General features: G+C 35.8%; 2 non-coding genes across 2 annotated transcripts; one reads left to right on the forward strand and one right to left on the reverse strand.

Moving 5' to 3' along the window:
- Nucleotides 1-14237: 14237 nt before the first annotated feature.
- On the forward strand, nucleotides 14238-14311 carry Trnai-aau. The gene has a single exon. It is a non-coding gene; the product is annotated as a tRNA-Ile (tRNA).
- A 4822-nt stretch (nucleotides 14312-19133) lies between these two features.
- On the reverse strand, nucleotides 19134-19206 carry Trnav-cac. Its single transcript has one exon. It is a non-coding gene; the product is annotated as a tRNA-Val (tRNA).
- Nucleotides 19207-21248: the final 2042 nt, after the last annotated feature.

The raw sequence follows: 21248 nt of genomic DNA on the forward strand, positions 1-21248 counted from the left end.
GCGGTAGATTGCGATCGTAACTGGTAGTGCAAAAAATGAAGAATTAATTGACCAACATATGTATTAATTTCGCACCTCGGCTCTCGTGACCAGCTACAGAACGATCAGATCTCAAGCTATTGACCATCTGATTTAGCAGTGCCAGTTAAAGAGCTAGTTGTTAAGATCTAGTTATACCACCTATAGTTACGTGTAGAACTAGTTATCCGAGCTATATATATTTACGTGTTACGTAGTTACGTATAGAACTAGTACGATACGTAGAGCAAGTAACATAGACTAATCTAGTTGTGAAATCAAAGTAACGTCGTAAGTAGATCTGGTTTCCTAAAACTAGAAATAAATACAGTAAATAAATTATATTAAATAATGGTTTAATCGATGTTAATTAATTCAGCGCCAGCTGACTGGTGTTTAGGCAGACACGAATTAGGCACTGTCATTTTTCATGGTTAAATAAGTAACATAAATGAATGCATAAATTAAATAAACATATTCTGCTCGGTGACAGGGACTTTAACATGTACTAGAAGATGCACGTGGATAACACTCAACGAAAAGAGTGAGACTTTGTCCAAATGGCGATTAAATTTTTACCTTAACTGAGTGGAGGGAGGCTCAACCTAGTCCAGTTTGGTCTGCAAAAATTCATATCAATGCTACTTCAATTATCTGCTTGTGTTCTGAAAAAGTCAGTCGCTATTTTGACGATGTAACTCATTCATTTTTCGAGCGCATGAAAAATAACAGCTCAAGTGAATGGATTTTGCACAATATCACCGCGACCACCGAAAATCGAAATTTTATGTCATGGAGAATCAACGGCAGTTACAGGCCGATGGATGCACAAACATATACAATCATGATGAACGATTGTTATAATTTATAATTTAGCGATATATATATATGATTATATATATGAATATATATATGATTATATATATGATTGAGATTATACGCGCAATCCACTCATTATGGAGCAATAAGTTCACGAAGCAAAGTTTACGCGTTTGCCGTCATGAAAATACCCAAGGTTAATTTAGTTTGACGGTGAAAGGTTAAGTTGTGAAGCACATCTTTGAATTACTTGAATTTTTTGATTACATGTAATTATTACAACTTAATTTTGAGATGCCTCACGAGTAGGTATCATGGAATATCTTCAGGCGCAATAAACTTGATATTTGATAAAATCAAGTTATTAATATTAAAATATTAACATTATCAATATTTTTGTATAACCAGGTATTAGTCATCAATATCAACTAGATTGATCTTTCAATCAGACTTTAGAGCTTCACAGGGATAGCGTTAAATCAGGGATATTTGTGAAATCGGACCCGGTTTCTAGCCGTTCGGTGGCTGAGAAATTACTCACTGCCATTTATCTTGTCGTGATAAACTTGAAGTTTAGCCGTGACCGCCACGAGCGCGATGCTTCTGATAAAGTACAGACTATGCATCAAGCATCAGGCCTTGATAGCATCAGTATCGCTTACTAAATTGATGGTCTGCAAGTTATAAATGATAAAGTACAGACCCTGCATCAAGCATCAAATCTTGATAGCATCAGTATCGCTTACTAAATTAATGGTCTGCAAGTTATAAATGATAAAGTACAGACCCTGCATCAAGCATCAAGTCTTGATAGCGTTAGTATCGCTTACTAAATTGATGGTCTACAAGTTATAAGTGATGAAGTACAGACCCTGCATCAAGCATCAAGTCTTGATAGCGTTAGTATCGCTTACTAAATTGATGGTCTGCTAGTTATAAGTGATGAAGTACAGACTATGCATCAAGCATCAAGTCTTGATAGCGTTAGTATCGCTTACTAAATTGATGGTCTGCAAGTTATAAGTGATGCAGTACAGACACTGCATCAAGCATCAAGTCTTGATAGCATCAGTATCGCTTACTAAATTGATGGTCTGCAATCAAAAAATAATTTGCATGCCGTTGGGCAATTTTTTCCAGGTTTTCACGGTCCGGTCGTGAAAATCAAGCAATGAAATGCAATAAAATTTCTCATATTTATTTTATCAAACTTGTCTTAATGAAAAGAATAGTCCGCGATAGGGTTAAAAAATTCGACTGTTTTAGAATAATACAAATTTGAATTATAGTATAATATATTTGAAAAGATTAGGGGATGGGGTGTGGAGATAAGGGAGGTTGGGGTTAGGGAGGCAAGGGGAGGTTGGGGTTAGGGAAGCAAGGAGAGGTTGGGGTTAGGGAGATTAAGGGAGGTTGAGGTTATAGGGAGGCAAGGGGAGGTTGGGGTTAAGGAGGCAAAGAGAGGTTGGGGTTTGGGAGGCAAAGAGAGGTAGGGGTTGGAGAAGCAAAGGGTAGTTTGGGGCTGTTGAAGCAAGGGGAGGTTGGGGTTGGGGGCGATGGTAGGTTAGGGTTTTGCAGGCAAGGGGGGTTTTGGGTTGGGTGAGTAGGGGGTTGGGGTGCAGGTGCAGAGGGCACGACGAGGTCCTGCTGGGTAGCCACGCCCCCTTTGTGTTAGATGTCAACCACTTCACCCTTTTAAAAAACTTGCTCCAACTAAACACGCAACCTATATACTAAATTTGCTCCCTACCTACAACACAGTAACACCCACCTGCACTAGGATGACACTTGTACTGGGTTCATGGCGAAGTATTTTTTGGTATATTGAACAGGTTCGGTATACGGAGGCGACGATAGCATCAGCTGGAGTGGAGATGTATTGTGCGAGGTGTGAAGAAAGCCTTCGAGCGCTATCTGCCCCATGACTTGTTCCTTGAGTCCTATAAGCTGAACAAAGTACGCCTAACACCTCATCAGTCCCTCATTGGCACTCTATTGCCTGACACTTTTGGCCGCACAAGAACTACAAGAACCTTTGGTGTAGATCTTTAGTTTCCAAGTCTTTAAATATTAAATATTGAAGAACCTTTTATATAAAGTTAGCGTCGTATGTCCGGAGAACGACTGACCGGTTCACCGACAGGATCGACTGCATGAACTTAAGCGACTATTACTGCTTTTTTATAAGGAGCCATCATTTTCTTGGATTTACAAAGGTAATCAGACAATGAAGGAATCTATTCGAGCATGATAACATCAGAGTAATTTGTCAGTTAAGACTCTGGGTATCAAAACATTGTTATTGACCACAACAGTTGCGGACCTCCGGACAGGAAACTGGTAGAGTCGTTGCCATAACAATCGAGTGATTGTTGGTGCTGCACAATAGCAGTTAGAATGCTCGAGTGAATAATTCATACAATACTTTATCTGTGTACATCGTGAGATTTGTGGCGTACGTTTCTGCCCGCCCGGTAACATTATTCAAGTTATTCAGAATTATCATTCTTTAAGTTGTGAATTGATTGAGTACTGTCAAGATTTTTAACGAGATGTTAGCAAGAGATATTTGAATCAAGAATTGATATAAAGTACATCTGGTACGAGTTTCCTTGCCTCGGTAAGAGTTTTTTCACGTGGTTTATGTATCTCGATTAGTATCGAGAATACACAGGGTAAAGTTTTATGATTATCATCGATATTTTAGCACGACTTCTTTGCATTAGGAGCCGAAAAACTGCTCAGTGGTTGATCGTTTCATCAAAAAGGATCAGACATACAAGTAGAGTATTGGCCGGTAAATAATCGAAAGTATTGGCTCTACAGAGGAGTATTGGCTTTTAGATCATAGCAAGGCTCTACAACATTGTTGTTGCAACGCGCTATATACTGTCGACCAAAACCAACGATCGGTCCTAATTGCCTCCCTCAGGTCATCCTTTGTTAGTCCAGGACGCGTTTAGCACAAACTTCAAGGCAAACTTGAGACCAGCGCCGTATAACAGGATAGTCCAGCTGAATACTGATGAGACGAGTAAATACGAGAACTCGTAGCTACTCGTTACTGTGATGCATGAGATTCAGGCTCGAAATTGGTAGGGCGGATATTATGTATTAACTCGGAATATTATTTCCGATAATATAAACTCAAAATATTGAAAACTCGTAGTTCCTCGTTACTGGGATGCATGAGATTCTGGCTCGAAAGTGGAACAGGGTTATAATAATTATTTATTAACTCGAAATATAAATTCCGATATTAGCAACTTAAAACGTGGAAAACTCGAAGTTCCTCGTTACTAGGATACGTGAGATTCTGGTTTGAAATTGGGAAAGGGGAATTTATTAACTCGTAATATTAATTCCGATATTATCAAACTCAAAATATTGAAAACTCATGTAATTCCTCGTTACTGTGATGCATGAGATTCTGGTTAGAAATTGGATGGGATAATTTCTTTACTAACTCGGACTTACCCACGAATCAAACAAAGAAGCTTGAATGATTTGGAGCACAGAAATTTAAAAGTAAATCAAATTCACAACTTCTAATGTATTTATCAACTTGATTTAGTATGATAAGGCACCCCTGCATGGGTTAGTACCATCAGTCGATCATCACAGCACCTATATAGGAATACCACTTGTGCGATGAGAATCTGAGAGTAACATACAACGTTCTTTAGTCTATGATTGTCAAAATTTGAATAAATTCGGCAATACAGGTAGTAAATGACAGGTCAACCTTATAGAGACCAGAATAGGAATAATCTGGTGAAAAGAGTATATATAGAAAGCAGGAATTGACTAACTAAATTTGTCAATCAAAGATTATTAGTAAGTCAATTTCTGTGAGACAATTGAAAAAATATTGTAATAATAATATTTAAAAATATTATTATTACAAATTAAATCTGGGCCGCGGAAAATTGTGTTTAATTATTTGGAAATTATAACATTTTTCATGCTAAAATTATGACCTTTCATGCGTTATTGCTTGAAAAATTTCATGGTTATTGTTTGAAAGTTTGAAGAACATCTTTACCAGAATTCATGTATAAAATTAGCTATGAACCGTGGCTATTTGATGCATTTACCAGCTTAACCATAGTTGAGTTCAATTTAGACTAAATGAGATCAGTCAAAGTACTCGCCATGCTTGAATTCTGGTAGCAATTAAACTTCAATACCTGGTTAATTATATAATTGCTAATAGATACACACATTTTATATAGTTTTACAGGTATTAGCGACAGCGGAGAGGTGAAAAGCCGTACATTGGATAGCAATTTGTCAGACATTCAACCGAGGAATAACACACTTGTTGAGACTTCTCGTGTCTGTATCAGGAGCTGCGTGATGAAGGCATGAATTCTCTCTTGAGTTTTTTTGCATTTAATCAAGAATATCGAGCCATTATATTGGTGTTTGTTGAATATCAAAATTTTGATAAATGTTATTTAGATTTCTAAAAGCATGCAAATTTCAGTAAATTTTAAATGAGGATTTACAAGACATAAGTGTTATAGTACTGTGTCACCGCCATACGGCAACGCACGTTGATTTCGAACTTGGTTGCAGTAAAGTCCACTTTGTATAACTTGGCTGCTGAGACTCTACAACAAAACTCTACGTTGCCAACTTGCTTACAGTAAAGTCCATTTCGTAGAAGCTGGCTTCCGAAGCTCTACAACAAAACTCTACGTTGCCAAGTTGGTTACAGTAGAGTCCACTTCGTAGAAGTTCGCTTCCGAAGCTCTACAACAAAACTTTCGCTGCCAACTTGCTTGCAGTAAAGGTAAAGTCCACTTTGTAGAAGTTGGCTTCCAAGGCTTTAAAACAAAACTCTACGTTGCCAAGTTGGTTACAGTAAATAAAGTCCGTATTGTGTGCACATGAGAAGCTTCTGTCCCACCGTAAATATCTACATGCACTCGCAGGACAGCCAACAGAAGGTGTCACATCCAACACCTGAAGTGAATCTGATGTGAACTCGGCAAACAAACGCGGTCTTCCGTGGGTTTTGCAGTGTTTGGTCTAGAAGACCAGGCATGTCAGCAGGTCTAGCGAACTCGCCAGACCTGTACGCATGCAAGTTTGTGTCTCGCATTCCCAATTATTTTGTACGCATGCAAGTTTGTCATGCAAGTTTGTGTCAAGAATTATTTATTCTAGGTTCGCCAGTAGCCGAGGTGACAAGACAGTAAAGTTCGTCATCCTCAAGATAACCGAGGAGAGTCTAATATACCAGAAAACCGTATAACGTCTTCGGGATAATAGTCGTGTTTAAATTTATATACGAAGAACAGCATGTACCATATCCCATAATTAGGTATAATAAGTAAAGTATCACGTGCTCCAGGGTTTTATTTTCCAAGATACTTGCCATGAAGGAAATGAGACAAAATATCACATTTTATCTGCCGGGAGATCAAAAAATCATCAAGGTGTACAGAATTCAAGAGTAAATTTAAATGACAAAGGAAATGTGGATAATTCTTTCATATTACAGTGAACAATTATTGCCTGGGTGAATAATAGTGCACAGCGACCTTGGTTTAGTAGCATGCCTGATCACATGAAAAAGAAGTTGTCAAATAAAAAAAAATTTCGTTAGAAAATTCATTCTTATAAGTTATATCAAGCAAATCAAAATTTTCGGTGTCAATATTTTTTTACTGCATGTTGCTCAACGACATTCAAGAAAGGAAAACTTTATAAGAAAACTCTCAGTCATGCGAAGGCCTACCTTCAATGATGCCGCTATTTGAAAATGATGATCATTTCAAGTGATTTACGTAAAATCAAGTTAGTTATCTACGCTAAATTCTGAGGCTTGAAAATCAGTTAATTAAAACTCGGATGGTTCTAATATAATCCTCACTGTAGTTGATTATTAGTTGCATAAATAGACCGCTCTCAATTATGAAACCAATTAACACGCTTATACCTTTCATTTATCGGAAGAAATATTTAATTAACGACTAATTGTTATATATAATAATAAAAAAATTTTAACAGTAAAATACTGCGCTTAGTTTTGAAGATACAGTATAAGCAACACACTTACATTTTTCACGGATAAATAAAATCTTGCAAGTGACGAAAAATTCAAAAATCGTAGAAATTAGAGTTTCCACGAATCCTGTAAGCAAAGTGAACACACAAACCATACACGGAATAATGTGTGTGGGAAACACAGTTCTGTATTTAGAGCACGTGGCGCAAGCACTCCCCTGTGGATACGTAAACTCTTAAGGGACCTAACCGTGCCCTCACACAAGCACGTGTACGAGATCAGTGCGTGTCCGGCACCCTGACTCTAATGACCTCACTACGTGCCCCCTCATGACCTCAGCCGTGACCTCTCATGACCTCATCCGTGACCTCTCATGACCTCAGCGATTACCATATAACATCATTGAATAGCGTATCTTCTTTAATTGTTATCGCTGTTGTTACATCAATCGAAGAAGTATTGAAGGGAAAATACTTCGTTGTAGCTATTTATTTCTAAGGGAATATATACAGTCCATGGCAGTAAACATACACTTGTGTCAGTTCTTATAGGTACGGTATAACAAAATCAATAATTATTTCCTCGATTAACGCAATGTTGGCTGACGGTTCCTTACTATAGGATGTTATATGTTGTCCAGGGTGCTGTTCTTATGGGATATGATGTTGTGCATATGGTGCTGCAAACGCTTGATATTATGTCTTGTTGTTATATGATATGTTATGCATGATGTTATGTCCTGTTAATATATGAGATGTTATGCATGATGTAATGAAGCATCATCATATTATATTTATTGTATGTGTGATAGTTACTAAACGAGAGTTAATTAAGCTACACAATATTGTTGAAAAAATAGCTCAGAATGAAATGAAAAAGAACATAACAAAAATGAAATCGTATGCTAATCATAAAAGATGTACTAATAATAACATAATATGAGTGAAACATAATTCACTCATATTATAAATGAAATGTTTCATATACTGATAAAAAACTTTATAACTTATTATTAAAAATTAATCTTGAATTAGGGAAAACATTAATAATTTTATTATCTCTTTTAAGCTCCACAATCAAGTTCTGTGCTTCATTTGAAACGAATAAACAAGTTTACCACAACTCACAAACAATAATAAAATAACAGGCCCGACCTAAAAGATGTCCTGAAAGAAAAAATATACATGAGCGAGAAGCAAGATGGATTAGGTGTGGCTACGTGGAACTGTATGGATGCATGAGATGGATGATACGTGTTACGTGGAACTGTATGGATACATGAGATGGATGATACGTGTTACGTGGAACTGTATGGACGCATGAGATGGGTGATACGTGCTACGTGGAACTGTATGGACGCATGAGATGGGTGATACGTGTTACGTGGAACTGTATGGATGCACGAGATGGATGATACGTGTTACGTGGAACTGTATGGATGCACGAGATGGATGATACGTGTTCCACAATGAAACTTATCCGACAATCGCTGCCAAGAGACGTGATCGTCTCCTGATGACGGATAAGATACAAACAACCTGGCACCCACAGACAACAGCTTTTGAAGAAACATTTACATTATTCATGGCCGCCTTGGATATTTACCGCGCTACTGCATGGTTTGTTTCTGCCGTGGATCTGAAATTGGAACATGGATAAAGGTTTGGTTCTGCCGTGGATATGAAATTGGAACATGAATAAAGGTTTGGAAGGTTTGGCTCTGTCGTGGATATGAAATTGGACCCTGAATAAAGGTTTGGCTCTGTCGTGGATATGAAATTGGAGCCTGAATAAAGGTTTGGCCCTGCCGTGGATATGAAATTGGAGCCTGAATAAAGGTTTGGCTCTGCCGTGGATATGAAAGTGGAACATGAATAACATGAACCTATAACGTAATTTACAATTTTTCTCTGAATAACTGAAATGATTGCCAGGAACTTCTGTTCCAAATGAGGGCAAAGACGTAATTATTAATAAGATACAAAATTAAACCATTATTCGGAGATTGCATAGCACCTAATACAAAAACTACTTTGGTAATATTAGTGGCAACAATTAGGATATTTCATTATTTTTATTAAAATAGTAACTTTAATGATACAGAGCGAAATTGGAAAAAAATGGATCAATAATTTTTAAAATTTCAGACGAATTTTTCACATTGGATTATATGTCAAGAAATTTTTCATGAGATGGCTGGGACTCATTTAGAACTTTAAGGCAAAGAAACACATAACATGGAAACCTGCGATAAATTAAAAAATATAACTCAGTACTCACTGCAGTGAGTGACAGAGAGCGCATTTTCTCGTCGACGAAAACGCGAAGTCACGGACGGACGGACAGACGGACATGGCGAGCACATTAGTGCATTTTTCCATAAATGAGAAACACCGCTAAAAAATGCGCTAAAAAAGATAAATTGCGAAAGAATAACCATACAAGTGATTCATAAGGGGAATGAAAACAGAATTGATTCATGCGGCAAAAAGGAAATTACTAATACAAGATTTGGATTAGTTGAAATACGTTCATAAAAAGCAATATATTAATGATAATTTCTAACTTAAAAATATTCTTAAGATTGCCCGTTATACAGCTCACTTAATGGTTAATAAAAACACAATTACGCTCTATTAAGCTCTAAGATTAATTCTGACCATCATGCGAGCCTATAAAAATTCAACCACATTACAAGTCTGAATATTAACGAAAAAATATCAGCTCTGTTTTATATCCGTACTAATTGCGTACTGTATAAATAGTGAACAAACGTAAAACGTAACTCAGTAAATTCTGCATTTAGAATTGCAATGACGCATAATTAATACTTATTATCCAACAATAAAAATTAATTTTGCTGGATATTTACCAAACGCATTCAATCTATCGTAGCAACTGATCTTACCTATTTGAATCATTTGAGAAACAAAAAAAATGTTGAAGTTTATTTGGTATAGGAATTCAATTTCTAAAAATATAAACATTTTAGAAAGTATATGAATATGTGATTATCTTAGGAATTCAATTAAAAAAATAGAAACATTTTAGAAAGTATACGAATATGTGATTAGTTTGTGTTCCTTTAGAGCGGACACTATACATCAATCCAGAGAGTGTGATGAGAGACGAGCTGGTGCCGAACAAAGGGCCTTTCTTTAACAAACAATGTGATCTGTGATGTCACTATAGCCGCATTCTTTCCAGACACAGACAAGCGCGATGACAGCTCTTGCAATACACTCAAAATGAATGCTGATTTACATGATGTATAGATGTTGTGGTTGGTAGGTTCATACATCACACACACACACACACACGGACATTCGATCGTGGCTACGAAAAGTACACTCAAACGATTTTAAAATTAGTAGAACGGTTACTAAGATTATTGATATTGATACGAGATACCAGAGATGATTTGAATGTTTAAAAGCTTAATTTATTAAAAAGAATTATGTGAAGGATTCATAAAATTATAAAGGTAAGGTTGTTAAGATAATTTGAACAATTGTCTTAATTAAGTTGATTGGCGTGGTGGTGTGGTGTGAGATTGATCAGATTGTTAAAATAATTGTAAATAATTAATGTTATACCATCTTCGTCTAGAAAAAAGTGTATAAGCAAAAGATTATCATCTGTTCTTCAATATCACGAGAGGCAAAGACTTAGGAGATAATGTTTGCTTTCATGATAAATATAATTTGAAATTAATATTATTGGTTTATTGAAGATATAAATAATTACTGTCATTTGCCGTTATTGTGCATTCAGATTTTGTAGGTAGATGCAAAATAATAAGCGATTGAACTTTAAAAACAACAAAGTCGTCAAACAACAAAAATGAAAACAATTAGTTTAGCCTTCACGAAATTCTCGCTACAGAGTGACAGGCTGGAGGGTAGGGGAGGGTGGCTAGTAGCCTCCAGCCTGACCAGAGGCTAACAGGTGGCAGGTCTGTACCTGTTACGTCATGTATCAACAGGTGGCAGGTCTGCACCTGTTACGTCACGTATCAACAGGTGGCAGGTCTGTACCTGTTACGTCACGTATCAACAGGTGGCAGGTCTATCAGGCGCAGCAGCGCGGGCTGGTCAGGCGCAGCAGCGCGGGCCGATCAGGCGCAGCAGCGCGGGCGCCTCGGGCTACGGACGGCGTCACATCCTACGCCTAACCTACACGCCAAGTGTTAGAAATTAGGATTGAAGATTTCAACCATAAATTTTTCTTAATATAAGAATGAGAAAAATTGGAGAAAGTACGAGTTCGCAATCATTTGCCATTTTAAATTTCAACAATTTCGACATTTTAATAGGCGCCTAAGAAACGTGTTTTATGTACTCTATTTGCGCTTCTGGCCAACAAATTTAATTGAAAATCGAAGGAACCTTTGGATTCGTTCTATTTTATTTTATGGATTGTTTTGCTCTATTAGGTTGTGGCCAACAAAATTTAATTGAAAATCGAAGGAAACTTTGGATGCGTTTTATTTTATTTGAAGGATTGTTTTGCTCTATTAGGTTCTGGCCAACAAAATTTAATTGGAAAATCGAAGGAAACTTTGAATTCGTTTTTTTTATCTTTGTTTATTATTTTTTTGTTTTTGTTTATAAGAGCGGCCGGAGGCTATGGCAGGTGCTTGCTGTGACTGCGACAGCTGACGACCGAGCGACCAAAGCACAGACGAAAAAAAAAATGTGTACGCAGTGCGACAGTGAGTCTCGTATCCAGGATACGGGGGAACGTGGGTGAAAATCACAGAACAGAAAAACGGGGAATTTTGAATGAAGAGTGAGTGAAGAGAGTGAAGAGCATCAAGCTAGAAATAAGAGATTATTCGGAATGAAGAGTGAGTGAAAAGAGTGAAGAGTGTCAAGCTAGAAATAGGAGATTATTCGGGATGAAGAGTGAGTGATCGAAGAGAGTGAAGGGCGTCAAGATGGAAATGGGAAATTACTCGGGATGAAGAGTGAGTGAAAAGAGTGATGAGTGTCAAGCTGGAAATGATGGATTATTCGGGATGAAGAGTGAGTGAAAAGAGTGAAGAGTGTCAAGCTAGAAATCTAGTTATTGATTGAAAATAGTCATGAAAAAAAATCGGATTTCAAGATTTATAATTTATGTAGGCAGAAAAAAAAAATAAAAATTTGTATCACATTAAAGAGATCTATGCATTGGACCACGTCTCGTGAGCTGGATGAAAAAAAAAACATAAAAAAATAACTTAGATCAAAGAATTATTTTAAAAACTTTCATACCGCGACAACACATCACTTCCTTCAAAGGGATGAGGCGTTTAATTGGATGTGGCCTATACATGAACAATGGATGTTGGATTCGGTCTTCTCATGAACAATGCATGTTGAATATATATGGCCTACTCATGAACACCATATCAGAGTTGAGTCCACAATTTTAATTTAAATTATTAAATTTTGCAATCCATTAATCCATGTTGACGTTATGTCCATATCCAACGAGCCGTAGGCCTGTCTATCGTAACAATGTACAAAGCGGCTTCATTTCCCTTTAGCTTTAAATTAAGCACACAAACTGAAGAAATTGACCATTCCACTCAGATAAATGAGAGGGTCATATAGTCCTATAAATGACATCATCATATAAAGGATCATATAGCCCTAGAAGAAGCGCCATTTGAACATCATCTCCCTTATTTCCATGAGTGAGCTTAACCAAAATGTTTTAATTTAAAAATTAGATCAGCCCATTACAAAGATTGCATAGCAAATCTTGATTTTAGAATTTAGGGTTGCCGAGTATATTACTTAGGTGAAGATATTAAATCATTAACTTGATTAAAACACGTAATAAATGAGGTGAAAGCTAGAAGACATATTTTCTGACTAAAATAATTTAATAATATTGTTAATAGTGACGTATATCAAATGAATAACTGATGATAAATATTCACCAGAATCCAGAAAAATACCCTAGATTTATAAACGGTATGAAAAATTATATTATAACCAGAAAATTAGACGCAGTGTAGATTGATATTTTTATAAGATTTCGTATTTTAAATTGCAATTTTATTATGATTGCTATTTTTAGATTGCCCAGCCTCATAATTATGTTTAGGGAAGAAGATGTATATCAATTACCCAACGATCTCCTTATAGTTCGTAAAATATGCCATAAATTGACTACGATGGATCAGTGTGTTAAATGAGTTAATATCTCCAGCTAGCCACCAAGATCTTTAGTGCCAAATAAATTTTCTAAACACATTGAATATTGCCTCACGATACAGACTCAATTATGTGAAGCTTATAGTAGTTCAGTTTAATTCTACATCGAAATTATCAGAGTTTATTTTTAAATAAAACGTTATATATATATTACAAATTGTTCTGCCTATTAGAAGGATTTGAAGAAGAAAAATAAATTGTATATTTCCCCTACCTTAATTGTTGAATTATATTACAAAAGACCCTGAACTTGGTTGGATTATATATTATTCTGACATGTACGCTGTATAGCAGCGTTGTTTCTTACATGTACGCTGTAGCAGCGTTGTTTCTTACATGTACGCTGTAGCAGCGTTGTTTCTTACACGAGTATCTGCAATTTAAACGCTTAATTCTGAATGACATGACTGTAAACTATTGGAGACTGTAAAGTTAGCCTCTCCAAGCTTGAATGCTTGTTTTATTTCATTAGTTTTCCTCGCATATCCCACAAATTGTGACAAAAATATTAATTATTATTATGATTGTTATTAATTATTGTATAGTTCGCCTCAATCATTTACACGATAATCGTGAGTATCACTTATTATTGACATCTCGTCCGTCTTGATAACATGCGGGCACGAGGAGTATAAGTGGATATGCTACTTAATATATAAAATTCTTGACTTTCCATTACCACAAAAACTATGTAAAGTAATTAAATATATTAAATAGGAAAATAATAAACCAGCTCGTCCAAAATCCCCACTCCACAGGTGTTGAAATTCATGACATAATTTGTCAATATATATATACAGTATATAGATGTGTCCTGTGCAAAATCCACATTTTCACGAGATATTTTTCTGTGGTCATCAAACAGGAATCCACAGGTCGGGAAAAATTAGTTACTGGATAAATAATTCGTAACAAATTATAGTTACGGTTTTCAGATGAAAGGATTTATTCGGTGGCTCTAAATTAAAACCTTAAACACAACTAAGTTAAAACCTTCTGGTCATAAGTGGATAGGCCTAAAGGAATATAATTATCGGTAAAAGTGGAACTAAAATGGGTACATTCACCCACATAGACGAATAACAGATCGTTTTAAATCATTTTCCGTGAAAGTGAAAAGAGGCCATTAACAAAATTTATTTGGAAACAAGAAATCATTTACACAGCGCATGGGCCGGTTAGCTCAGTTGGTTAGAGCGCCGTGCTAATAACGCGGATGTCGTGGGTTCGATCCCCATACTGGCCAGAAATGTTTTACTGCGTCGTTGTTCAGCGGCCTGAATAATGAATACTTTATGTGAGCATCAAGGGGATATATGTGAAAAGTATCACTCGACTGTCAGTAACATTGCATATTAACCGGCGTCAAAAATCAGTTTTTGGATAAAAATAATCACGTGACATCGCCTCCACATAACAATATTATTTTATAGAATTAATTTCTCATAGAAATATGATATAGATCTGGAGGGGATTTATGCAAGAAGACCATCAATAATAAAGTAAAAAACATTTATAATGCTAGAACCGCACCACTGAGTAACACCACCAATTGACTGCACCACTGAGTAACACCACCAATTGACTGCACCACTGTGTAACACAACCAATTGACTGCACCACTGAGTAACACCACCAATTGACTGCACCACTGAGTAACACAACCAATTGACTGCACCACTGAGTAACACAACCAATTGACTGCACCACTGAGTAACACAACCAATTAACTGCACCACTGAGTAACACAACCAATTGACCGCACCACTGACTAACACAACCAATTGACTGCACCAATGAGTAACACAACCAATTGACCGCACCACTGACTAACACAACCAATTGACTGCACCAATGAGTAACACCAACCAACACAATTAAACAAAACATTAACTGATTTAGTCGTAGGTTTAAAAAAAAACTCGATATTCCACGCAGTTTTGCTTTTTTTGAATTTTTAATAAATTTCGCACATGTGATGGCGCGTAATCCTTAAATCGCCTGAAATTCACCAATAAGCGATGACTGAGGGGAACTCATAGCGCCTCTTAAGAGCTGAGCACACAGTAGAGGCGTAATATTGTCCTCTGTGAGGCGTGAGGCTCTTCACTGCTCATTGTCTGCAACCGGTAAGCGTGGTCTGCTCATTGTCTGCAACCTGAAGACTTGTCTGCATATTTGTATTGTCTGTACAGATCCATTATGAACTTTCTGTTCATATGATGCAGGCTGTTCTTAATAGACCGATACCACCAGCCCTCATTTACTACATTTGATTTAATAAATTTATAGCTAAAAAATATTTAGTACAAGATACTTTGACGCTTGATTATTAGATACTACGACGATAGATTCATTAATAAGATACATAAAGTGTTAATTTGCAAAGTTTTAAATTTTTCACGGTAGTAAAATCTGTTATAATTTTATGACACTCTTTTCACAGATTTAAATCTCTTGACTGAAATAACAATTCTGGTGTTATAAGTTTCAGGTTTCAACGCTATGGCAAGCAATAGCAACTAAGAACATCTTCCTATTCAACTAAACAAGTTAAAATACTTAGCAATTCTATAGGATAGAATAATAACTGAATTAAACAAACAAAGACATCATTGAAGTTCGTACGGCATCAGAGTGGTTTTATTGTCTCATTTATTTTAGAATAAAATCAAGTTAATACGACATTTTCGATGACAAAATTAGTAGATACCCAAATCAAATCTCTCGACCTGAGATCTGGAATTGAAATAAGTTAATGTAGAAACTTGCATTCAACTTGACAATTTGCAGGCAACTTGTGCTATAGCAATTTTCGAAAACAAGTAAAAGTCAACAATTTTATTCTCCTTATGTTTTTCAACATACAATTAAATAATTCAAAATTTTTCCTAAAAAATAATATCGTATAAGCGTACTTACAATATTATAAACCCTCATTACCATTTCAACATAACCCCAAAAAACCTTCGTCCGGCGCACAAATCTCGTAATTAGTCGCGACAAAGGGCGTGTTGGGGACCACTTATTGTGACGTACACCTTGTTTAAAGGCGCCCGAAATACAGACCTCTAGAGACGCCCGAAATACAGATCTCTAGAGACGCCCGAAATACAGATCTCTAGAGACGCCCGAAATACAGATCTCTAGAGACGCCCGAAATACAAACCTCTAGGACCTCTAGGACCTCTAGGGGATCCTTCACTTCCCGTCGGGCAGGAAGCTGCAAGCGAGCAGCAATTGAGGAGTCGGAAGGTTCGTCACCACCAATAAACTTGAAAAATATTAACCTTCGAAAAAAGTTATAAAAATATAACTCAGTACTCACTGCAGTGAGTGACAGAGAGCGCATTTTCTCGTCGACGAAAACTTGAGATCACGGACGGACAGACGGACAGACGGACATGGCGAGCACAATAGTGCATTTTTCCATAAATGAGAAAATGCGCTAAAAAGGTTGAAAAAATAATAATAATGACCTGATCAGGAATTAATTCGATGGAATTTGGGAAAAATTGAAATGCTTCTCAGGATTTTTTTATTGGAATACATTTTATGCAATTTTTTGTGCGTATTTCATTTACCGACGTAAAAGAAAACATGGTAGATCAAGATCACGAATCCAAAGGCGCTAAGGAAAAATTAAGGATTTGGAATAGATGATTTTAAAAAGTATGAGTTTTTTGTAGGATTTTCAGAGCAAAAGGACAATGTCTAATATTCTTTTGCTGAGTACAATTTTAAATTTTGTGCAATTCTCTTTTCATTGTGCAAATATTCACAATTACTTGCCAAGGCTTTCCTCAAATATCTATAGTAAAAATCAGACAAAACCAAACATAATTAAAAACTGCATTACATCACGCAGCATTACATGCACCATAATGCTACAGCACGCAGCATTACATGCACCATAATGCTACAGCACGCAGCATTACATGCACCATAATGCTACAATTAACCAGCAAGAGATTTTTTAACCAGCAAGAGATTCTTTAACCAGCAAGAGATTTCTTAACCATGCAAGAAATTCTTTAACCAGCAAGAGATTTTTTAACCAGCAAGAGATTTTTCAGCCTGCAAGAGATTCTTTAACCAGCAAGAAATTTCATAATCAGCAAAAGATTCTTTGACCAGAAAGAGATTTTTTAACAAGCAAGAGATTATTTAACAGCAAGAGAATCTAATCTTGAATGGATTCTCATCTTTGGCAGATATCAACCCTGGTTGATTTTCATATCGAAAATTTTCTAAACTCAAGTGGATGCTCAACTTGAACAAATTCTCAACTTGGATAGGTTTTAGGCGGCTATATAATGAGCAGCTGAATTACATTGATTGCAGAGACAAGTTCCTAACAAATGAATTGTTTCGGCATTGCTCGGTTGCATGATTGAGCAAAAGCAAAAGAGGTAAAAAGAATAATAATATAGTATTTAAAAAATAATGATTAAGAATGTATCATTCTAAAAGATAATTATTAGTATTATACTATTACTCTTATTGCACTTTTCGAAATTCCCAGGATGTAGGATATTTAACGATGGAGTAACCATAAATGTATTTTTACATTTTGCCCCTATAAGTAGTTACCATTATTTATCAGTAAACTCACATTTAGAACTTTTGGAATCAACAGTCCATTTGTTCGCGCATGAAAATTGTTGATTAAGGTCCTCCAATTAATTTATTTGTGTCTTTATCCAATTTTATGTGGCCTATATAAAAAGTATATTAACACTCTCAGCAATGTTAGCACTCGGCATTGTTATGCGGATTTCAACATCGAGTAACTTTTGATAATCATCCTAAATTTGTTTAATGCTTCTATAGGGGTTATTCACCACGATTTATATAAGGGTAATTTTCAACAATTACCATAGGGATTACCATTACCCTACCATTAGTTTAGTTATACTAGGAGATATTTCTCCACTAAGGGGTAGATATAAAAATTTCCCTACTAATTTACCCCAAAAAGGAGTAAAAACAAAAAATATTCGTACTAATTTACCACATAAAGAGTAAAAACATCGTCGGAGTAATTTACCCTAAAAAGGAGTAAAAACAAATATATTCGGAGTAATTTACCCCAAATAGGACTAAAAACGAACATAGTCGGAGTAATTTACCCTAAAAAGGAGTAAAAACAAATATAGTTGGACTAATTTACCCCAAAAAGGAGTGTAAGCAAACATAATCGGAGTAATTTACCGCAAAAAGAAGTATAAACAAAGTCGGAGTGATTTACCCCAAAGAGAAGTAAAAACAAATATAATCGGACTAAATTACCCCAAAACAAGTAAAAACAAAAATATTCAGAGTGTTTTACCCCAAATATGGTAATCTACCTCTATTTATGGGCCACTGCTGTAGACCACAAGAGCAAGAGACGCTGGCCACTTGGTATGAATGACGCTTGGCGTAAGACGAGCTTGTCGTACGCGCGCGTTAAGATACGACATGGCGCCTCTGTTCCTGCGTATACGCGGTGCGCTTATCGAGCTTATCTTAAAGAGACCAGCAGCTGAAAGTGGAGAAGCAAATTAATTCTCGGTTATTGGTGTCTGCGGGATGCAGGCAAGTCGTTAAACTCACCAGCCTCTTTTTGGCAGGAGTGGCTGCGATGGATAAGTTCTTCCTTATGATGCTGTAAAGATTGACAAAGTCTGGGCTGAAAGAAGCTAACATTTTAACGCTAAATATAGCAAATTCTGTCGCACAATGATAAAACTGAAGGTAATTTAATCGCGGTATGAATTGAAATGTGTTCATTTCTGACAAGGTTATTTTTAGGTGTTCTGATAGAGATAATATGGCATTAGATTTATGATCTGCACACATCGGGAGCATCGGGAATTTTTTCAGTAGGTCAGCGTAGGAATAAATTCAAAGTAGTAATTGGTAATACTTCATTAGAAACAATCTATCGTAAAAACGACGCATTACAAGAAGCGACGAAATAATCTGCATAAAATAAAACTCATTTAGGCTGATACTAAACACCGAAATAAGCACAAAATAATAGACTGTATATAAATATTATTGTGCAGCTTAATGAGAAAACATGTTTCCGCCCGGGATCGAACCGGGGACCTTGCGCGTGTGAGGCGCACGTGATAACCACTACACTACGGAAACTTATGCAACTCCCTTCAATTTTTCTAACAAGAAATCTTTTTATTTATTAAAAAAACATTATTCATTTAACTGTACGTATGAGAGTAACGAGCGCCATGATTTTTCATTGTGTGTGTTTATTTATTGCAAAGATTAACAATAAATCATTTTTTTAACAAAAACATATTCATTCAATAATTGTACTTTGGAGAATAACGATGGAAGGGCATGGATGCATGGAATTGTCATTCGTGGCGTACTTATTCATCACACATTATAATCACTCTTTCACATCATCCATCCATAAATATCCAATTCATCATTAACGATTATTATGCACTTTTTCATTATAGGAGATGAGATACGAGACGGGAAATAAAATTATTTATCTATTACACATTTTGTTAAATGTTGTTGTTGTGAACAACCTATTAAATTGAGATATGCTCTTTTAGATGCCAATTTAGGACAAAAATTGAGCTTTCCGACCTTCTAATCCACACATTTGGCTGTTTTAGATAACTGATAATTAATAATCAGTTCGAAAATTGTTATTTAGACAAGTAGATTAATAATTTAATAATTAATTGATTAATAAATCAATTAATAATAATAATTTAATAATTCCGCGTTGTTGTTAACTCGTCCTTAATTTCCATAAAACCATCCTGATTTGGAACATTAATCGATAAAGATAATCAACATCTTGAACATCTATAAAGCTCACACATTTGTGTTAAATAAATAGTAGATCATTATTAGCGCAGATTATGTCTCAGGTTTTGAAATTTTCCAAAATTTCAAATAGGGGTAAAATAACGGAAAATTTGAAATTTTCCAAAAGATTACCAGTTTTTCCATGTATGCATCAAATGTCGACAATGTTATATATGTGCATCAAAATCTTAATGTATCAGGTTTAATAATCAATATTCGATGTCGTTATTTGCAGATGAGTCAGAAGCAAATTTCTTGAATGTTAATTGCCATATATAAAAAGTTACTTTATGGAAATGTTATTATATTATGCTTTAAAAAATCATGGATTTTTCAGAGCAATGTTTTCAAAGATTTCATTCAGATAGTTTCAGTCAAAAACATGTCATAATTTCATCCCCAAATAAAATTGCCACATCCTGCCAGAAAAAAAACAATTTTGGTGACTAGAGAAATTAAATCACAGAACCATAATAATCATAATAATATTATTCATATCTGAATTATATTCACCAAGAACTACATAAGCAGCAGGAGAGTTGCCATATGTCGCCAGACAGCATTTAGGCCAGCTACCCTGGGCTAACATCCTACAAAAAGGAAGGAAGAAAACAAAAATAATAAAAAAGAGACACCCTGCAGTGAAAAAAGATCCAGGAAGATATGGACAAAAACTTGACCTCTGCTGCAGCATCTATGAACTTGAGTCTAGCAACAAACGAAAATTTCACTTTATTAGATTTCATATATTAAATGAATGAGATATCATGATTAGAAAAGAGTAGAAGCAAATATAATAAGGTTGAAGGAGGAAGCTTTAACAACAGCCAAGTAACCCTCTCCAGAGACCATTAATAAAAGGTAAAATAGGCTTCTAGCCTCGGGCAGTTTTAGCACCTTGAACAATAGAAGGCGGAGTAGCGCAGCGGGGAGGCTGTAACGCTTTAACCACTGATATACTAACAACAACAGAGAAATACAAGGCTTCTGTTAACGTGATATAAATCTTAGCTGAGAATACACAAATTATCATCATGATGAATCGTACCAAGTGAAATAAACTAAAGTTTTAGGTTGAAATAAGTCTAGAAGCGGGGATATGACGTACCTTACCTGGCAAGTGGGCGGACTGGACACAGCAGGGAACCTACCTCTGACTGACATCTTTGACCTCGACATAGAAACCACAATAACATACAAAATATCATAATAACTCTTTACAAAACCGAGACATATCGACCTTAAACCGATGCAGCATCAAGATTTGTCTCATTTTTCATATTTGGGAGAATTTTCAGCATGAAACGATCCGTGTTCGTTATATGAAAAATTCGTTCTCTTCATGC

The sequence above is a fragment of the Hyalella azteca genome, unplaced genomic scaffold, assembly GCF_000764305.2.
Source record: "Hyalella azteca isolate HAZT.00-mixed unplaced genomic scaffold, Hazt_2.0.2 contig4651, whole genome shotgun sequence".
Lineage (NCBI taxonomy): Eukaryota > Metazoa > Arthropoda > Malacostraca > Amphipoda > Hyalellidae > Hyalella > Hyalella azteca.